Source organism: Triturus cristatus, chromosome 3_2 (assembly GCF_964204655.1).
Source record: "Triturus cristatus chromosome 3_2, aTriCri1.1, whole genome shotgun sequence".
NCBI lineage: Eukaryota > Metazoa > Chordata > Amphibia > Caudata > Salamandridae > Triturus > Triturus cristatus.
The window spans coordinates 930,684,194-930,706,353 of record NC_140584.1 but is presented as its reverse complement, the minus strand read 5'-3'; the positions used below and the strand labels follow the sequence as shown (position 1 = coordinate 930,706,353).

Sequence of the window (22,160 nt, the reverse complement as noted above, 5' to 3'; positions counted from 1 at the left end):
TGGAATGGGCCTGAAAGCTCGGACTAGGAAGGTTTTGAGGCGGATGCTGCCGGGGTGGATGTGGACTGACCTCGTCGTCCTCCAGAACCGCCTCGGCGGAAACCACGTCCGCGACCGCGCGCAGGTTGGGTCTGCGGCTGGTGGCTAGGCGTACGTGAGGAGGCACCCCTTCCTTGGCCACGAAAGGGGCGAAAGGCGGAAGTTTGCGCCCGGGGGGCCGAGAGGCCCAAGGACTTGGCCGTAGCCCGGGAGTCCTTAAAGCGATTCAGCGCACTGTACGCTTTCTCGCCAAAAAGGCGAGTGCCATCAAAGGGCATGTCCATGAGAGAGCTCTGGACATCACCCGAAAATGACGTGGACCGCAGCCAGGCGTGACGTCGAAGCGCCACTGAGGTAGAAATGGCCCTACCCAGCGAGTCCGTGGTGTCAAGACCACATCTTATAGCATGTCGCGCGGCATCCCTCCCATCGGCCAGAGCCTGGGTAAGTCGTGTCCGGACCTCCTCCGGACACAGGGGCAGCGCGTCCTCCACTGCATCCCACAGAGAGTGGGAATAACGGTCCAAGAGACAAGCGGTGTTCAAAGACCGCAGGCCCAAACTAAGGGAAGAGAACAGCTTCTTGCCAAACTGCTCTAGTCTCTTGGAATCCCGGTCCGGCGGGGCGGTCGGGAAAGAGGATTGGGAGGTGGAGGCCTGGATAACCAGGCTCTCAGGGGTAGGGTGTTGGGACAGAAAACTGGGGTCGCCCGGAGCAGGGCGGTGGCGCCTGGCGACGTTCCTGTCCACAGGAGGAACTGTGGAGGGCTTGGACCAGGTGCCCTGTAGAACGTCAGTGAGGGCCTCATTGAACGGCAGCAGAGGCTCAGTGGAGCTTGCTGCAGTCTGAAGCACCTCAGTAAGGACGTTCGTCATCACAGCCACGGCAGGTAGCTCGAGCCCAAGGGCTGCGGCCGCCTTGCGCAGCACCACGGAGAAAGCAGCACCCTCCTCCGACGCCACAGTCGGAGGAGAGATTAATCCAGTGTCTGGCGAGGTATCCAGACCACTGGCCTCCCCCAGTTCATCTGCCCAGTCCTGGGACAGTTGGGCCTGAGCGGCCATAGGATCCTCGGATCCCTCCCAGTAGTCCCCATCATCCGACTCCTGGTGTAGAGGAGAAAGTAACGGAGCCGGGCGGTAGACAAAATGTGTCTCTAGCGGCGTCGATCTCGGCGTCCATCGACGCCGGACCTTCGCCGGGCCCGGAGCGGGACTGAACTGGGGCACGACATCGAGCGGAGTCGACGTCGGCGTCGGGGGTGGTACCGGTGTCGACGCCGGCGGAGGAGGCGTGACGAGGTCGACCGGCGTCGACGGGGACTCGAGAACGGGTCCCTCGGGCGCTTGCGGCGTTGAGGCCGGAGCCGTCAACGGCGCCGGGGCCGGAGCCACCGGCAGGCAAGGCAGCCCAGTCGGGTCCGCGGTGCCCGAAGGCGCACCAGCGGGCGCCGACGGCGGAGCCAGGTTCCTCATGGCCGAGAGGAAGGCACTGACTTCCGCCGGCGTCGCGTCAGTCCCAGGGACCGGAGGGTATGGGGACGTGCGCGGCGCCTGCGGCTCCGCCGGAGCCGCAGGGGTGGAAACACCCTGACCCTCGGCCGAGTCGCGCGACCGGCGAGGGGAGTCCGAAGAGCGATGTCGCCTCTTGGACTTCTTGGAATGCTTCGACTTACCCGAAGACTTGGATCCCGACGACCGATGGTGACGTCGGCTGCGGCTCCGCGACCGATCCTTGGACCTCCTCCTGGACCGGGATCGAGCGACGCGCGGAGCCGCGTGGCGGATCTCCAGAAGCTTATGGGACCGCTCCCGTCTAGCCTTCGAGGTCAGGGCCTTGCAGTCGGAACACGACTCCGTGTCGTGGTCGAGGCCCAAGCAGTACAGGCACCGGCGGTGATGGTCCGTAACCGACATCAGGCGGTCACAGTCAGCACAGGCTTTAAAACCAGGCATCCTACCTGCACCGGAGTCGATTGACAGGATCAAAAAGGATCAAAAAACTAGTCAAAAATTGACTAAAGGGGTAGCTCTCCCGGATCTGCGCTTACTGGCGCGGAACAAAGAAGAACTGACGTCAGCGCGCGAGGGCGGCGTCTAAGTACTTCGACGACGTCATTCCGGCGCACGACGCCGACGACGGACGCGGAGCCGCAGACGACGCCTAGCGACGCGCAAGGGGTATTGCTGACGAAAAATCTTCCGGATCCAGTCTGACGCCTGGGGATATTCTAAGGTGAGGAATCTAACTAACGTGTTTCTTTCAGATAGGTTGGGGCCCAGGGCCAGAGGCCCACGCCTTAGAACGTCTCTGCGCCCCGCCGCCGCACCAACAAACCCGCGTTAGAACCGCCTGCTGTATAATTACTTTTTTAGTCATTGGAGGGTGTTTCTTTTGGCATTCCCACGGTGATGCCTATAAAGTAGGCACCGCAATGGGAATGTCAAAAACAGTTCGGGCACGGCATGGACAGAAATACCTATGCCTTGCTGGAACTTTTGTACCTGTACACAGGGGGGGCACATGTTGTGCCCCCCTGTGTGCATACACAGGGCGTGATGCACAAAGGGGCCCTGTAGGGCCCCCTTTGTTTCCTCTTCCCCAGGGTCTTCATTGAGGAGGACTCACCATGAAAACCCTGGTGGAGAGGAAACTCCTAATATGCTTGGCGGGACCATGGTGGTCCTGCCAAGCATATTGATGCCTCTGAATACAGCAACACTACCAGAGAATGGCGGTGTTGGCAGTCCCAGGGTGGCACGACCACTAGGGTTGTAATGTGGTGGTCGCAAGAGCTCCACTGCCTCCCCACCACGAGTCTGGCAGTCCGAGGACCTTAGAGTTAAACATCCGTAAAATGCACCTCAATACACTCATAGACTGTGAAGCCCGTTTTGGGAAAAACATAGGGCAAGTCAGGCCTCTTTAACAGGGCGGGATGACACCCAGTGATGCCAGGGCGTTTGTTCCTACATGGGTTAACAACATGAGCGGAATTGGTTTACTGGCGGTATTATTGTACAACATCAAGAGTACAATCAACTATCTTTATTTCTGATTAATTGTAAGGGGACCCATACCTGGAGGATGACACCGCCCTCTCACAATGTCTTTTAAGTGAAGCAATGGACAGTATGTTAATGTATAAATGTGTCGTTTTTTTAAAATAATGAAAACATACAACTAAGCAGTCTCTATGATGATTTCATCACAGTGACAGAGGAGGTGATAACAGCAATGGTTCCTAATGTGGGCCAGCTCCATGATTCCTGGGGTTACTCGAAAAAGCAGAAGCGCTTGCTGAGCACAGGTCATACCATTAGGCCACACGCTGTGTGTAACAGGTACTGTAGAAGGGTTAGAGGGCAGAGGATGTGGCTGAAGCCCAAGAACTGGGGCCTGAAGTCCTGGGTAGTAGTACTGGTTAGTGGGCATAGTCTAAGGCCATGCCCTTGTGTCCATAGGGTACTGGAGGCTGGGGTACAGGGGCAGGGTGGGAATGAAGGTCACACCCTATGCCCAGTCCATGCTGTGAATGGCTGCATTCAACACAAGGTGGGTACTTTAGTTGGGGTTTTAAGCCTAGAACATCTCTAATAGGCAAACCCTGTGCTTTAAACACAATTTATTTGAAGATGGATTACTGTGCATGGGCAAGATGAAAGGTCTCAGTAACCCTGCCACAAGCACGCATTAGGGTAGTACGTTGGATAATTGTGTCAGGGTTACTGGGTGCAGGGCATGGTCGAAGAGCACACTGTGTACTAAGGACAGAGTAGGCACAGACTGCAGCTATGCCAAGCGTGGAATGAGGACTGGCTCAGGATATCACTAAATGACTCAGTAGACCCCTGACATGCCCTGCAGCTTTATTCAATGGTTACTGGGCAGAGTGCGGTCTAAGCTCTGTGTTAGTATGCACTGGGGTACGCCGGATGGCGTCCCAGACAGGCGCCGGGTCAAAAGCCTTGCCCTGAGACAATGCCCCCCAATCACCGAGAGCATTAGTGCTGTTTCTAAAATATATTGTTACTAATCAAAAAGTACTCGCTGAAGTACTTTTTATTAAGGCACATTATGGTTGACTAACAATATCGAATTCCCTGAAAAAAACTTTTGTTGAAGGCACATTATGGTTATGATCCAAAAGCTATAAGTCACTGAATTCCTATGAGGATATGAGGAGCATTTAGCCGCTGGGGGTAGGAGTGCAGCCCTTATGAATCATGTGATATTTAGGTGTTATTTGTAAGGGCAGCCTTTCTGTCTGATGTGAGGATAGACTCATCTGCATCAGCCATTCTTCTCTATCTGATCTCTGAGGACACCTAGCAGCTGAGAGAGGAGCTACAGTCTCAATGCAGCCTCCATGAGGACATCAGGTCAACAGAATTGCTGAATATCCTCTCTATATAATCTCAGGGAAAACATATAGTGCTAACTCAGGCTGTTGTCATATGTGATGTCATCAAGGATATTCTAGAGGATGCACTTTCAGATGTCATGAGAAGCGCATGGAGAAGGTGATGAGTGCATAGTTAACCATAAATGGATGCACTTCAGTGGGTTTAGGGTTTGGATCGTAATAATAACCATCCTTTAAGTTAAGTTTCTTTCAAATCATGTTATCTATCTATCTATCTATCTATCTATCTATCTATCTATCTATCTATCTATCTATCTATCTATCTATCTATCTATCTATCTATCTATCTGTCTATCTATCTATCTGTCTGTCTATCTATCTATCTATCTATCTATCTATCTATCTATCTATCTATCTATCTATCTATCTATCTATCTATCTATCTATCTATCTATCTATCTATCTATCTATCTATCTATCTGTCTCGCTATCTATCTATCTATCTATCGATCTATCTATCTATCTATCTATCTATCTATCTATCTATCTATCTATCTATCTATCTATCTATCTATCTATCTATCTCGCTATCTATCTCGCTATCTATCTACCTATCTATCACACACATAACTGAGACACAGAGAGAATAAAATTGAGAATCCAAATACATAGTGGTTAACTATACAATATGGACCAATATTGCCATTAAGGGATTCTGGTTGCATCATAAACGACAAGGCCGAATGCTGAGTGGTTTGTAGATGTGACCAGAACCCCAATATGGAGATAAATGACCATAATACACGTTACCTGTATCTGATTATTACGTGACATGTTCATTTTGGGGTAGTTAGCTTGAAAAAGGTTTTTTTCAAACAGGGAAAAGCTTTTGAAAATAGTAGAAAATACCAGGCTATACAGTTTGGTTGTGTGCACTAAAAAAAAAGTTTAATTATGTAGTTAGGAAAGTAACATTAAAAAAACACCCTTTGTATTGTAAAAGAACATGCACATTCTGTCTGTAGAAAGGAGAGGTTGTTGAAGCAGTTATCTTCATGGTGCGGCCAGCATTGGATACCGATTAGAATGTTTAGGCTTTGTTTTTCCTTTCATGAATCGACTGCTGGTAAAACAAGTGTCAGGATGAGCGAAATTATGTCATTCGGTGGTTGTGGCATTTACCACAGAATTTTACATTTACTGCACTTGCCACATATTTTGGTACATAATTTCCAGATTGCAACAAAAAAGTTATTTCTAGCTCAAATAGGCGAAATAATACTGCTAGCAAATGTACTGCATAATGCCACACAATTTTGATTTTCTTGCCGCTTAGTGTAGATAAGAGTGACACATTATTTAGTCCGCTGTTGCTACATAATTCTACTTTCCTGACCAATGGTAAAGCTCTACACAGTGGTAGGGGGGCTTTGATTATGATGATGAAATTCACACTTAAGAGGGATCCATCATTTTTTTAAAGATTTCGCACATCCCTGTGAAATATATGTTTATATACTGCTGCATTTTGTACAATAAAAGCCTACAAACATGTACTATATAAACACACACACACACATCGAAGGAAAAACATGATATTAGGTTGGAACAAATAATCTTTCAATAGATGCTCGAACGGTACTACTAATTGCAGTTCAGTTACAGAGACTGCAGGCTCGGTAGTAATTACAGCGGCAGCACAAAGATCAAGGTTCTTTTCTCTTGTGGCTAGTTAAGGAGTTTGTTTATAAGTGGTGCTCTTGAATTTGTACCAAGTGATCTTGGTGCCAGCCTCCAGGTCACATGTTTGAATACCTGGAGGGCCAACCATACCCTTTATCAGACAAGCACATTTGGTAATAAAACCCGCATTAACTATTCAAGTGCCGGGGGACAATCTGATCGTGGTGAGTGTCATACGTATGTGGTAGGAGAGATTTGATTAGCCCCGTACTGCTGTTAGATGGCTTCACGGTGCTGCTGAGTTTTGGTGCCTTCAAGCCATGGTCTTGAAGATTCCTTCGCGGACTGGAATCTGCTTTCTGGTTGAGCAGGCTCATCCTTAATGTGGGTCTTGTTAATATTTCATATAGATGTTTGGTTCTTGAGTGTGTTAGTAATATTTGGTTTGTGTGAAATTGGAGAATTTTGTCCAAGCGGGTATGAACCACCTGAAAGTTTGGAGTGTACCTTGCATGGCATTAAGTTTGTGTACATGAGAACTGAAACTATAAGGGTTTGTTTACTTTTATGACTCGAACTCACGAGCTTTCATATAGTTTTTACACACTGAGTAATGTATTTTTCAATTGTTGGTGGGGTTGCCCCCTTAGTGTTTTCCACGCTATGCAGAGTACATTTTTCATGTTTTATAGTTGTGCTGAAACATTTATTGTGGTCAGTTTTAAACATGATAGGTAAGACATCCAAATCTATGTTGTCGGGAGGGTGTGTGGGGGGAGGGTATTTTGGGTGAACTGCTTGGAAAGAACTCACAGTCATGCACATTATTATGAATTTCTTTTATCCCTATAAGCCTGCCAGGCCCCCATATCTTCTCCCATTTCTTTGGTCATCCTCTACTCTTATATATCGTTTGTTCTGCCTGCCAGCACCAATCTAAATCTGTTTTCCACTCCTCTATTGTCGGCACGGCAGTCGCCCCCCACCTCTTAGCAATACCTTGTTTTGCAACTACTGGTGCTAGTGCCAGCCCCTGCCTTGTGTTTCTCGGCCAGTCCTTCTCCCCGTGGATCATTAGCAGAAACCATTTAGCCGCTATCGGCACCTCTACGCCCACAACTGCAGCCTTCATCTCTCCTACCCTCCGCCAATATAACTGTAACACTGGGCATTCCCGTAACAAGTGGTAAAACGTCCGCTCCAATCAGCACCCTCTTTGGCGGCGTGAGTCCTCACTATGCCCCATCCGATGTAGTACAGATCTGGGACAATACACTCAATGAAGAATCTTCAACTGGATTAGTCGAAACCTTGCCCGTATCGCCACCTCCCTTGGGCCCTGCAGCACCTCTTCCCAATCCTCATCCTCAGGTGGGCCAACGTTTCCCTCCCATGTTGCCCTCAATGAGTCTAGTACGTCTGGTGCATTATTGATCATTTTCTTATACAAAATGGCCTTTTCGTGTAGCAGGTTGGTCAATAGTCTGTCCTCTAACTGAAAGGCCTCCTTCAGCCTCTCTCCTTCACAAATATACTTCCGTAAGGCATGTCCTAGTTTCAGGTACATTAGCCATTCCACCATCCCCATCTCAAATTCAGTTTGTAAGGTTGTAAACGTGATATATGCCTGTCCTCTCCAAACGTCTCCCAGGTTCTCAAGGCCCAGCAGCTCCCATTTAGCAAAGACCTGTGATTCGTCCACCTCCTTCAGGAGATCACTATATCAGAGTGGGGGTCATCCTTGTGAGTTTCCCCTCCCAGCCCAGGTATTTTGTTGAGGCATGCCATGCTGTGTCACTGTACGGGTATGCTGCGGTAGGCTCTTCACTACTTATTTGGTATATAGTACAGAACAGAGTCCCTTAGTGCCTATGACCATTCTATCTACCCTATATGCCTGCTCTACCCGCTCCCCGAATATCTACCTATTTACCTTCACTAAGTGGGCCACCCATTAGTGGCTCCGGATGTTGGGTGATGCTAGTCCCCCATCATAGACCCCTCACTGAAGTCTGCGCAGCGCTATCTGTGGCGCCCCCACACCATAGTAGGGATCGTAACTCAGCATCTACTCTTTGAAAGAAAAAAGGGGGTACCTCATATGGCGTGTTTTGCATTGCATATAGTAGTTGGGGGAGGGCCATCATTTTAAACAACTCCGTCCGCCTCATCAAGGTAAGAGGCAGGGTCCGCCAGTGTTTGGTGCCCGCAATGAGTCTGTCCAGTTGCGAGCCCAAATGATGGCTGCAGAAGTCCTGGGAGTCTTGTGTTATATAAATTCCTAAATACTTGAAGCTTTGCACTTCATTTGGCACCACCCATCTTGATGTCAGCTTGGGGTCCCTTCTGCCAAGGGGAAGAGCAGTGATTTATCCCAATTGATTCGGTATCCTGAATATTCCCCATAAATGCGGAATATCTGAAGTATCCTGTCAGTTGACTGTCTCGGTTTCCTGACGCACGAGAAGATATCATCAGCATACAATGAAATACATTCCTCCCACTCTTCCCCAACGGGATCCCCTAAATCAAGGGGTCCTGGCGTATCCACGCCTCTAAGGGCTCCAGGGCCAGGACGAATAGGATTGGGGATAGTGGACATCCCTGTCTTAGTCCTTTCTGGAGAGAGAATACCCGGGACACCTTAGCATTGCCTCTTACCCTAGCCAGTGTCCAACTCTCCCAATGAACCCAGGTATAAAACCGAACTGACCCAACACAGCAAAAAGGTAACTCCACTCCATGCTATCGAAGACCATCCTGGCGTCTAGGGACTGATCATCGAGGACCGTTCCCATGAGATGAAGGACCCCAAACAGCGTGCGTAGGTTTAATCTAGTTTCCCTATGAGTCATAAATCCAGACTGATCCGAGTGTATGAGGGAAGTAATCACCCCAGCCAAGTGCAAGGTCAGAAGTTTTGCTAGGACTTTTACTTCATAGTTGAGCTGGGAGATTAGCCTATACGATACACAGTCTGATGGGTGTTTGCCGTCTCTTGGTATTACGGCGATTACCCCCGTCCTCTGATCCGGAGGAAGTATTTCCTCCCTTTTAGCCTCTGTCATCATGCCAAGAAGGTGCTCTACTATTCTGCCCAGCATACACTTGTACATCTCCACAGGGAGACCATTGGGGCCTACTGCCTTACCAGACTGCAGGGAGAGGGACGCCACAACTATCTCTTCGACCGTCAGCTCTCCCTCCAACCTTTCTCTGTCCTCCACTGACAATCGCGGTACAGTAATGTCTTACAAGAAGTCACTACAGCCTTGCTCTGTTTTCGTGGATGAGGAAGCATACATTTCCTCATAGTAAGCGGCGAACCTCTCCGCCACCTCTTTCCTAGTGTTGTATCTACATCCCTCCTCATCTACCAGTCCGGGGACCCATTTGCCACTCACCCTCCTCTTATCTAGCCAAGCAAGTATTTGCATTGTACCGGCATCATACAGTCTACGCTGTATGGCCAATGCCTGCGCCCTGGCGCTGTCCTCCAGCAGCTCGCATAGTTCCTTTTGATGCAGCCGTAGGTGATGCCGCACTTCTGCTCAACCCGTCTCTCCCTTTGTCACCCGAGACTCCAGACTCAGAATGTCTTTCTCAAAGGCGCAACATTATAATAGCTTTTCATTCATCACAGCGCTCACTCGTGCTTGCCCTCTGAGCACCTTTAAAGGCCTCCCAGAAAGTCACTTTGGAGTCTACAGATCCCACATTGTCAGCGAAACAATTTGGCTCCCTTCCTCATGTCCTCCCTAAAATCACCTTCTTTGAAGTACCATGGGTCCAACCCTGGGGGCAGTGCATTGTCTCTCTGGTGGCCAATAAGTCTCACTTCCACTTGGGAGTGGTCAAACACACCTCAAGCCATGGTGTTGCACCCATGAATTCCCCCATACCCGGTATTGTGTTATAAGATAGTCCCGTCTGGAGAGGCCCCCGCTTGCTGCGGACAGGCGAGTGTATTGCTTCTTGGTGGGGTATTGGTGCCGCCATATGTCACTCATGCCCACAGCCCCAAGGAAAACCCCCAGTGGACCCACTATTCTCTCTAATGCTGTCACCAATAGTGCATCCATTTCTACTGATAGGGCGTCATTCATGTCCCCTCCCATTATCAGACGACCTTCTGGGAGTTCCAGGTGTAGTGGACCCAGTGCCTCCAGTGTGGAGGTCTGCAACCCGGGTGGAGCATGCACAGAACACAGGTTTAGACTCTTCCCCTCCCATGTACCACTAACAGCTACATATCGTCCCAATATGTCGGCCCATACCTTCCCTTGAATGAAGGGGAGTGTCCTTCTACAGAGCACCCCCACCCCCCTGGATTCAGTTGTGTACACTGCATGTGCCATCAAAAATAGCCAAATCTGTCTAGAGCTTTATAACAGTTACCTTTTAGGTGTGTTTCCTGTAAAAGAACAATATCCGGTGCATATTGTTTAATGTATTGTAGGACCACTGATCGTTTCAGTTTACCATTGAGTCCATTTACATTTCAGAACCACACCCACACCCTCAATGGGTTTATCGTTGAATTACCTCCGGCCATGGATTAGAAGAGTCTCTGGGTTAATTGCATTGGCAGTGTCCCTTGCTCTCACATATTCAAGTTGTATTCCCAACACATTGACTGTCGATAGTCCCCTTTGCACTCCCCCTGAGCATTTAACTTCTAATGCATAGGACTTACACCTTTAAGCCCTGTGCTGGATGCTATTCTTGTTGGTTTGAACCATTTGCTCCCCTCCTATTTCGCGATGTACCAGTTTTAATCTTAGTCTTTGTTGACCATTTGTATTTGTAACTGTTCTTGTTCTGTGAGTCCTATTTGATATGTGTTCTGTTGCCTTCCTATCCCTCCAATTGTAAAGCGCTTTGATATCCCTCGGGATCATGTTCGCGCTATATAAAACTTTATAAATAAATAAATTAATAGGATAACATTATGAACAAACAACTGTTCTCAATCCCTCTCCCCCTTCCCCCACCCTACTACCGTGCTAATAAGTTTGTGCCAACCCCAACTTTCCAACCCACAGAGTGCCTGTCGCTCCAAAACCTGCATAGAACAACTATAAGTGGAGGTATCTTGGCCGCCCCGTTGTGGCTATACCACTAAAGGAGAAACAAAAACAGAAAAATTTAGTATTGGGATTGAACTCTCATTAGAACAATCACATTTGTAAGTCCCCTCACTGATTCTGCTGGGTTGAGCTAAAACCTTGTGATCGTCGTTTCTGCAACAGTTCCAAGGTCTATATTGAGATAGTCTCTCACTCCATTGGTACCACCACCATTCATTTCGACCCAGACTTTTTACCTAGCCAAAGGGCACTGCACCTTACTCTGTGTCATTCCCACTTGCTCCAGGAACAATCTCTAGGGTCTCCTCCGCCTTCCGCTGTTCCGGCTGTACCATGCGCTTATCACGGCCTCGGTGCCCTGTCCTCGTCCCAGGCCCTTGCCTCTGTCTCGGTTTATTGATTGCCAGCCTTCCAGCCACTCCCATGCCTCCTGAGGGGTTGCAAAGTGCCACGTCGTGCCCTCTGATATTACACGTAGCTTTGCCGGGAATAACATCATGTATTTGAGGTCGCGATCTCTGAGCTCCCTCTTTACTGCTTCGAAGCTTCTTCTCTGGCGCTTCACTTGTAGTGTGAAATCAGGGAAGAATCGAATCTGGGCGTATTCAAACCGTATGTCCCCTGTAGTTCTGGTGGATTGAAGGATTACATGGCGGTCCTGGTAATTAAAAACCTTTGCAATGATTGTCCGTGGAGGGGCCCCGGGTCTTGATGGCGGCACCGGTGCACAGAGGGCTCTTTCAATCAAGAAGAATTTGGAGAGCCTCTTGGGCTTCAATGTGTTCACGATAAAGTCCTCCAAAATGAGCTCAACACTGGGAGCCTCCTACCCTTTCGGGATCCCCACCACCCTGATGCTGTTACTTCCCCCTCTCCCCTCCTAATCTTTGAGTTTCACCGCCATTTCTTTGGCCTGTTGAGTTAGCGTCTGGACTTGAGCTTCCAGTCACTTCGTCGTAGACTGGAGCTGGGTTATGTGTATCTCAGTGAGTTTGTGAAGGTCGGCTCTAATCAGGTTCGCTTCGATATTCATGGCATCTATTTTGGGCTCTAGTGCTCCTTTCAAATCCTGGATAGCCGCCATAATCGCTCTCAGTGAGGGCTCAGCTGCTTCCTCTTCTTCAGGCACAGCGGGGGGTTTAAGGACTGTATAATTGTCAATTTTATCAGTTTGGGGGACTCCCAGGCCTTTGAGTTTCCCCATTCTACCAGTGGTTGTCCCTTGGGATATCTCCATCTCCCTGTACAGACACTAGATGATCGTAGGCCCCCATCCACATAAAGTAGGGTATCTGGTGGTTATTCAACAGTGCCTCAGAAGGGGAGAGAACGAAAGCAAGGAATCTGCACTGGCTGACTTGGTTGGGCACTGCCCCCCTGTATGGCTACACCACAAAACCTCCCGGTTGCACTCCCGAGATAAACATGGTAGGCTCTACTGTGCTCTTTGCACTGCTCACTCCACTTACTGGTGCAGCCCTCCTTGCGCTCCTTCACTGGGTCTCGTGGTTCACCGTGCCTCCATCTGGCCCACGCACACCACTTTCCCACTGTGGCAGGCCACCCGTTTGCCTCTTGTACAGGGCGTGGTCGCGCCCATCTCTTCAGGCCTCCCCACTATTCAGGTCCAGGGTTCAGTCTCATATTGTGTCTGGTCACCGGCTCCGCCACCCACCTCGCTGGCCCACTCTCATGAAATCGCCCCGGGGTGGCTCCTCAATGGTGTCTGGTTGCTGTGCACCCAGGCCACCGTCGGGCTGGCCACACATGAGAGACTTCCCTCGATGTCCCGATGCCTGGTATGGCCAACTTGCTCCTTGGGCGTGGGCGGCCCCAGGCACACCCTGCTGTACTCGACACCGCAGTACAATGCCTTGGGGCCCTGGAGAAAATCTCACAACTGCCTCCTTCTCGATCCTTGCACTCCCTCGCCATCTGTCTTGACCGTGCTCACTCACCGTACGGATTGTGCCGTGACCCTGCTCCTCTCCGATTACTCTGATGCGCCATCCAGCCGGGCGAGCCTCTATTATTAACTGGGCGAGTAGCAGAACGAAGCAACCCCTGGCACTCCTGTCGTCCGCCACAATGTTGGCACTCTCTGTGCTTCTTTTTGGGGTGTCGGATAATGGAGGGAATAAGGGGTCTGTTACCTCATTAAGCAGAGCCCAGTTAAGACGCCGTCATCTTCGCTCACTGCCAAGTCATGCCCCCTATAATGAATTTCTTGATATCTGAAAAATGTCAAGCCATATGGTTTATATAACAGACCAATACCATATAGCCAATTTTTTTTTTTAAATAGTGGTTCATGTGCTTTTTCACTTGTACACAAGGTTTTAAGAAAGCAAGAGGAGGATTATTTTGCAGAGCTGTGCCATTATCGCAAATGGGGAGAGATTGTAAGAAGTGACATCCCAGCCTGCTTGTAATGGGATTGGGTATGTCTTATCCTAAGCATGCATCTCATATTGTTATTTCCTTCAGTCTCTTCCCTTAGTAGTAGGCACAGGCGGTATATTCCATTCCGCTCCGGATGATTTGCAGAGTTTTTCCCACTCCGCGTAGAGTGTGGCATTCTGAAAAACTCTGTGTAGCAGCGCGGAGCTGAGTTTATCTTTTCTTGTGGCTCACCAACATTAGGTTGGAGAGTGCGAGCAATAAAATCCAATGCTAGACGACCCCCGGCGAGATTTCTAAATGCGGGTAGTCATGGCAGCTTGCTACTGCTCGCGTTGAGAAACCTGCCGCTCGCGTTGAGGAAGTTTCCACTCAAGTAGAACATCTACTTGAGAAGTAGAAAGAAGCTGCGCCCTCTTGCGCTGCGCATGGTGCTGTTAGTTCTGATTTTACAGTGTGGGAAAAATGCCTGGCGCTAAAAATACCTCACTCCCCCGCTTACGGAACTTCGTGGAGCACAGCTGAGTTTTTCTGTCACTTCCTGTAGTTCCGCGTAGCAGAACTCCGCAAACTCCACCCAGGCCTTTTTGGCTCTTCGCATTAAAACAGCGTTGTATTTTTGCCATTTTATATAGCGCAAATTTGGCCAAAGGGCACTTGAATGCTTTACACGAGTGCCGGAATACATTACACAAGGTCACATTCATTTTTTAGGCACAATCACCCCCAATGAGATAAAGTTGCATCACTTGTAACTGTGAGAATAATGATCAAAGGGTAAAAAGACAATTCGCCTACCAACAGGTAAGCACACGCTTTCTTAAAAGTGGGTATTGCTCAGAGTACCCTTTGAGCTCACTACTCAAGTGTAGGCGAATCAGGCGATTAAAGTCAATGATTTGACATGTCAGCAGTCATGGGAGCGCCGCTGCATAGCTCACAATAAAGCCAGGACCGCCCCTCTCTGTGCAGTCTCTGCTTCAACAGGACGGATTTCCCTCCCTCTTTAATATCAGTGGAGGGACTGCGTCCACTAGCGTCATTTCCATGCATGCCTCACCCCTCAGTGGAAAGAGGGGTTATTTCACTATCGTCGTCGTGATAGCTCGGGGCTGCACATTGCCCGCGGTTCCACAATTGCCATCATTAGTGAACCACTAAAACCAGTCATGTCAAGTGTGCCCCAATCAGCATCTGTTGTACCTACAATCATCCTGAAAAAATAACTTGCCCAGGGCCCTAATGGGAGCAGATAGTTAGGGAAGCTGGACCACGGATTTGAGAGCTGAAACCGGACCTAGACCACACAAGGCAACTGGGTGCTAGGGCCAACTCTTCAGCACTCTGTAGAGCACCCCTCCACGAACTCTGATGCCCATGTCCTAACAGATGACAGTGACCAGGTTACTTACTAGTAATCTTCCTTATTCTTACTCCAGGTCTTCCTGTTAGGGTCCCCCAAAACGGCGGTCAAACGCCCATGAAGCAGAAAAGGAGGAACAAGGAATGACCACAACCATGATATCACAAGCCCAGATAAGAAACGCAGAAATAATCAATCACCTAATAAAATAGGGTGGGAGGGATGAACTCAGAACTGTGATAGGAAAACCTGGACTCGAAGTAAGGAAGATTACCGCTAAATAACAATTTCATTACCTCCTTGTCGTCTTCCTGTCCCAGTCCTAGCAAAGTGAGCCAATACCCAAGCGTGAGGGATTGATCACTCTTTTCATATAACTAATGAAGGACAACAATAAACATAAAATGTTGATGCGTCACCTGTGGAATTTAATGAAATCAATATTACAATTAAGCTGACTGATTATCAATAGCAGACAAAACATGAGACCCAAATTCTGAAGATGCACCCCCATCTAACTGAAGTCTGTAATGGGTCATAAATGTGTGTGGGGAAGCCCAGGTGGCTGAACAAATATCTTTAGGGAGGCTCCCTTAAACATTGCCCATGAGCAAGTCATGCCTCTTGTGGATTTACAATGTATGAGAAAAGGAGGCTCTATACGATAAGATTCATGGACAACTTTATCCATCCTGAAATGGTGGGGCAAGTAGGATGAAGACCTTTACCTGAAAACCAATAGTTAATAAAGCGGGAGTCCACTCTCCTGAATAGCTTTGTTCTATCAAGATAGATGGAAATGGCTCTAAGAACATCCAGAGTAAGTAAGAGTGCCTTATCAGGGGAAGAAGGGTTAAGGAAAAAAAAGGAAAAACAGTGACATCTCACAATTACATTTGGAAGGGACTTTGGGAAGGAAATCGGAAATAGGCCTGACTATTACCTTATCCTGAAATTGCCTAAAAAAATGGAGGGGATGCCAATAACGCCCCAATCTCGCAAATACTGCGCCCTGAGTATATGGCCACAGGGAAAAAACCTTCACTGAACGACATTTTAGGTCTACTGGGTGTAGAGGCTCAAAAGGTGGATTCATTAGCGCATGTAGTACCAAGGGGAGGTTCCAGGCTGGCACCGGACAATTTATTTTTTTATAGGTCAGCACGCAAAAAACTTCTTAGAAGTGGGTAGCCAAAGGAGCTCCAGAAGGAAAACTAGACCCCCTGAAAGCTTGAATTGCTGCCCACTGGGCTCTGAAATTATATACTGATAATCCAAGCCTGAAACCATCACTCAGAAAATCTTGGATTCTAATAGGCTCACATGAACTAGAGCGAAACCCCTATCCCTGCACCAAGACTCGAAGTTCTTCCAACAGCAATTATAGGAATTAAGGTGGAGGGTTTCCTAGATAATTGAATAGTTTCAGCTACTTCAGTTGAACACACCTGAGCTAAAAGGGTTAGCCTTTTAGTGCCAAACCCAAATACTGAGACATCTGAGGGAGGCAGGACTCAGAAGAGGGCATCTCAGAGGCAATGGAAGATGGGAAATTGCCAATGAAGACAACCCTCCCTTATCAATAGCAGAGGAAAGAAAGCATTATCTCCTAGACCATTCTAGTACTACTAAAAGGACCTCTGCCCTGTCTTCTTTAATTTTCTTCAGACCCCGGGGTATGAGGGGGAAGGGAAGAAAAGTATAGAGGAGACCCTGCGGCTCAGGGACGGCTAAGGCATCTATCGCCCAGGCTCTAGTTGATGGCACCAAACTGCAGAAGTAAGGAAGGAGAGAGTTTTCCTCTGCTGGAAATAGGTCCAACTAGGGTTGACTGAACCTGTTGCCATTCTACGGGAAGTGAAGAGGTGACTGAGAAAGAGCTCTCAAAGATGGCCAAAGAAGGCTGCTCAAGTAGTCAACAGGCTAATTATCCCTCCCTGGAACATAGACTGCCATCAAAGAGTGAAGATTGCTCTTCACCCACAGAAAAATCTCTCAGAAGAGGAATAAAAGAGAATGTATTCCCCCTTTTGAGCAATACATGCTGTCTACCATGTTGTCTGTCTGACCAGTCTGAGCAATTGTTAAGGTAGGGAAAACCCACAGAAGAGCCTTCCGCACAGGAGCCACCTCTTGCCAGTTGCTATCTAAATCTGATCATTTGCACTAGGCATTTTAATTTTCCCCTACAGCTCCCCATTCAACACTGGTGGCATCTGCCATCAGGATCTTAAATACAGGAGCAGCTATAGGATGACCCTTGGAAGATTTTCCAGAATAAACCACCACTGTAGGGCTTGGGAGATTTCCTGAGTTACATGAATTAAGTCCTCGTAATCCTGAGAAGATGGTCAAAGAATGCAGTGGACTAATAAGAATTGCTAGGGTTGAGGCCATTTCTCCCTGGCTTCTTAACCAAAGTCTTGCTGCTTCTGGAGGCTGTGGAAGGAGATTTGACAGATGAGAAGCAAGCCTGGATCTTCGGTCTTCCAGAAAAAACACCTCCCACATCTCCGTACGGTTCCAATAAACTGGAGTGACTAAGAAGGCTGAAGTCTGGATTACTAATTTAGGAGCAGTCCGTACATTAAAAGCAAATAGCAGGCTTGCTGGATGTGATCCTTTGTTTTAAGGAAAGAAGAAGCAGCTGTTACCAGTCATCGAGGTATGGGTACACCTGGATTCCCCTGAAATGTAAGACACTCACCAATGGAGCCAAGAGCTTGGTAAAAACGCTTGCCGTTGAACGTAGACTGTATGGGAGAACTTGGAATTGATAATGTAATCCCCCCCCAACTGCAATGCAAATTCATTTTTGGAAGACCTTGTGGATGCCGTCTGTCTTTCGGTGTGAGGACCAGAAGTTATGGCTGATTTGTTCAGTAGAAACTGAAAACGGCATATTATTCCATCTTGTTTGCAATGCAGAAAGCATTGGGAGTGTTATGTCCAGTATCAGACCTCAAAGGCATGAAGCTTCCCATTCCCCATGTCCCTTTCAAAATGGTGACAACTTCGAGCATTCTTCCCCTGATCAAACAGTGAGACATTTTAGCTTCACTGGATATGTTGTATGCATATCTGCACATCCTTATCCACAAGGACTTCAAAAACTGTCTTCACTTTGCAGTGGGGAGGAAGATTATTAAGAGCCTCCACAACAAGATTTGAAAGTAGTCTCAACTAAGGTATTAATATCATCTGCTGCAGTGCTGTCATAAAGGGAGACTCAGTTGATGGGCAAGGCTGCTCCATGGCAATATTCAACACACACTCCTCCGCGTTATCCTTGCCTGTAGAATTCCCTGTTTGGTGGCTGTCACTCAGCAACCAAATAATGCAACACACGAAGCTTGCGGGAGCCTGCCTTCTTTAAAACAGGCAAGATGTAAATCTGAAAACAAATGCTCAGCACTCAAAAACTCTTTACTGCTATTAACCTTGAGATTGGCAGAAGATGCAGATACCAACTAAGTTTAAGTAAGTAGTGGCACCTTAATGAAGCCGCTCAGCAAGTCTCTGTATGACCTGTAACAAGCTTCCCTACTCTACAAGGTGGTAGACCCGGTTGAAATGATGAGGCTGCTAATGCGAGCCTTGCGTGGAGAAGAAATATATTTAAATCAGTGCAAATACACAGACTATAAAAAATAGAGAAGTATTAAAAACGTAACTGAACAGAACCGGTCAGGTAACAGTTCCATGTCTACAGAAAGAAAGAACATAATGTGATCATTACTAGTCCCTCCTTTTCTGCCTCATGGGAGTTTGGCTGTCATCTTGAGGGAAGTTTTTTGTCAGTTGGGCTAGGTAAGAGTTTTCTATTCCACCGGAGAACTTCTCTCTTTGTTCGGTCTGAGACAGGAAGAGGTCATGAGTAGCCTCCCCTCTACTTCCTCAGCTGTGGGCCAGGGATAAAAGGATCTATAAGGGAGAGGCTTGTGCGATTTCAGACTACTGATACTGTGGAGAGGGGGCAGTTGCTTGCCTCTCACGGACTCTCTCGCTGGCCTGTATCTCTTGAATTGTGTACTATGATTCCTAACTCCCAATCAGGAACTGTCTGCATTCACTGCGCCAACCTCACACGCTGACTTTCACCTCCTGTTCTTCCATTATACACTTCCCTCTCCTGCTCTCCTGCTCGCCTCCTACCTCTCCTACTCCCTTCTCATCTATCTGCTGACCAGATGCCTAAGGCTAACTACCCACAATGCTCTAAGTTTCTGTCCAGTGACATACTACCAATTTGAGGGAGAATGCTCCATCCACAAATATTTTTCCTTCTCTCCATCTTGTGCCCATTTTGCCACTATCCCAATAACTTGATTCCATCTTTCCTCTCCTACTGACCTAGAGCACTAATTAACTAATGTCTGAAGATTATAACATGGTGGAGTCTAATGGGACAAGTTGCTTTGTGATGAGAAAGTTATTGGTCCTTTCTCTTATGTCTATCCTGGATGGGCCCTCCAAGGTCAGTGCGGTACTGGGAGCAGGCAATACATAAGCCACTTCTTGTAACATTTGACCTCAGAAAGTGTTTTTAAGAACAGCCTTTCAAAGCCAATTTTTCATAAAAAGAAAAAAAGAGATAACAAAATTCTTGCTGCATAGCATAACCATTACAAAAAGATTGCTTTGTGTATGCCATGCATGGATAAGATAAAGAATCAAATGTGTGATGATAAAGGGAGGACAGTGCACTTTTTACAGATGTAAAATTGGTTTCTCACGCATTCCAATGGAGGTGGAAAGATACATTCAAACAGCCAACAGAAAGAAGTTGAGACTAAAATATTCCTGTGGGTTGATGAAAGATGTGATTCACAATGTCATCAAGTTAATTGAGGAAGACTCCAGAGCCAAAGAAGATGATGGTTCAAGTACCATTAAACATCAAACCTAACACGATCTGCTGACAGGGACGGAAAATTGCCAGTGTTGACAAATTCGAGCACCTTTGAATTACTGGTGAAATCACAATGGCATACATTTTGATAGTCTCTTTTGAGGGTCACGTTCCAGTCCAGCTTTTCTGTCTACAAATCAGATACTTTAAATTTGATTCAAATGGGTTGAATTGAGGCAAACCGGACTAGAACTCACAAAATGCACTTAGCTATTCAATGAAATCCAGTACCGCAACAAGGTATCCATAATGACCTGAAGTAATCCGGTAATCATTGCCTCTTGAGGACATGTGCTCCAATCTACTCCTCAACGCCAATCATTGTTCTTTATGATAAACCTTTCTTTTCAAATTAATGCTTTGTGTCTCACAGATGTTGTTACTTGATACCCTGCCCATCAAATGTAAACCCTGTCCTAAAAATGCTAAATCAATCTATACAGTGACGCACCCAGCTCCTTTAATGTAGGTACAGTAATCCTTTTATTGTTTTTAGTTTCAGCTAAAAGGGAACTGAGGAACAGAAATATTAATCAAGACAACCTTTTTATCCCCTTCCTTGTTTCTCTCATTATATATGAGGTGTTTATGCCTCAAAAGACAAGTTTTAACAAGCCCAGCCTGCTTTAAACTTAAAATTCATCAAACTCCTCCCCCAAAAGGTGCATATGTGCTTGCCTACTCACTTTTCATTTTTGTCTCCAGACAGGTTCAGCTGAATAAGGGAAAAAGGCTGCCGCTGTTGTTCAACAAGTCCTGTGACATCTGCACGCCCTGGGTCACGGTTGACAACACTGTGCAGGCGGTGATACTGCAGCAGTACCAGGGTGCCACCTCCACATAAAGTAAGACTTTGGGCCTCATTAAGGTAGCCAAATGCCTTATCATCTAATTAGTGACGCGCATGAATGGATGAACCAGATTCCCACTGACCCTACCTACTATCTAGCGAAACCACAGCCAAGGGAACGGGCTTGGCAGAACCAGCAGGGAACGAATACCCTGTTGAGCTAGACTCTAGTCTGGCACTGTGAAGAGACATGAGAGGTGTAGGATAAGTGGGAGGCCCTTGGGCCACCAGTGAAATACCACTACTCTTATCATTTTTTCACTTACCCGGTGAGACAGGTGGCGAGCCCCGTGGTGCTCTCGCTTCTGGCTCCAAGCGCCCAGCGCTCGCCAGGCATTACCCACTCCGGGGACAGTGGCAGGTAGGGAGTTTGAGTGGGGCAGTACACCTATCAAACTATAACGCAGGTGTCCTAAGGAGAGCTCAGGGAGGACAGAAATCTTCAGTGGAGCAGAATGGCAAAAGCTCGCTTGATATCGATTTTCAGTGTGAATACAGACCGTGAAAGCGGGGCCTCAGAATCCTTCTGACTTTTTGGGTTCAAACAGGAGGTGTTAGAAAGTTACCGCAGGGATAACTGGCTTGCGGCGGCTAAGCGTTCATAGCAACGCAACTTTTGATCCTTCAATGTCATCTCTTCCTATCATTGTGAAGCAGAATTCACCAAGCTTTGGATTGTTCACCCAATAATAGGAAACGTGAGCTGGCTTTAGACCGCCGTGAGACATGTGGGTTTTACCATACTGATGATCTGTTGTTGCAATAGCAATCTTGATCAGTATGAGAGGAACCACAGGCTCAGACATTTGGTGTATATGCTTGATTTAGGAGCCAATGGGGCAAAGCCACCATCTGTGGGATTCCCCACTAAACTGTAATGATACTGCCATACAGTGGACCCTCAGTTGGCTTGGGATAGCCGGCTTCTTTTGGGGGCCGGTTTTTAGAGCTGGTGGCTCGGGGACCAGAGCACAGACAGAAGGGGGCCGCCTCCATCGCCCTTAGTGCAGTGCATGTTCGTGGGGCACCCGGTGCTAAATCATTCGGAGAAGACCTGATTCTGGGTCAGGGTTTCGTAAGTAGCAGAGCAGCTACCTTGCTGCAATCTATTGAATGTCAACATGTGAACCAAGCTTTTGTCTCCGTCCGTGGGCACCAGCGTACACCCTCCTCCTCCACACCCGGGGGAGGAGCCCTCTGCCGCTGGCGGGAGGGACGCAGAGAGGGGAATGCGGGCCTGTGGGTGGCTGCCTCCACCACATGCTGGCTGGCAAGGGGACCTCCCACTCCCTCCCTGTGTCACCGGGGTGCAGGGGCGGGGGCCACTAAACCTTGTGGGTCAGCAGGGTGACCAGATGGCCTGTGTCTGGATCTTCCACCTCTTTCACTGCTCCCGTACAAGTCACAGGGAGGCAAGGATCCTACCGAGCAGCAGCCTCGGACGTCTAGCCACCCTC

General features: G+C 48.0%; 1 protein-coding gene and 1 pseudogene across 1 annotated transcript in view; one reads left to right on the top strand and one right to left on the bottom strand.

The window, feature by feature from the left end:
- Window positions 1-22,160, bottom strand: part of LOC146858828 (uncharacterized) — a 1,229,505-nt gene that overhangs the window by 275,768 nt on the left and 931,577 nt on the right. The gene's annotated exons all lie outside the window — the stretch shown is intronic.
- On the top strand, window positions 20,832-21,841 carry LOC146858830 (28S ribosomal RNA; annotated as a pseudogene).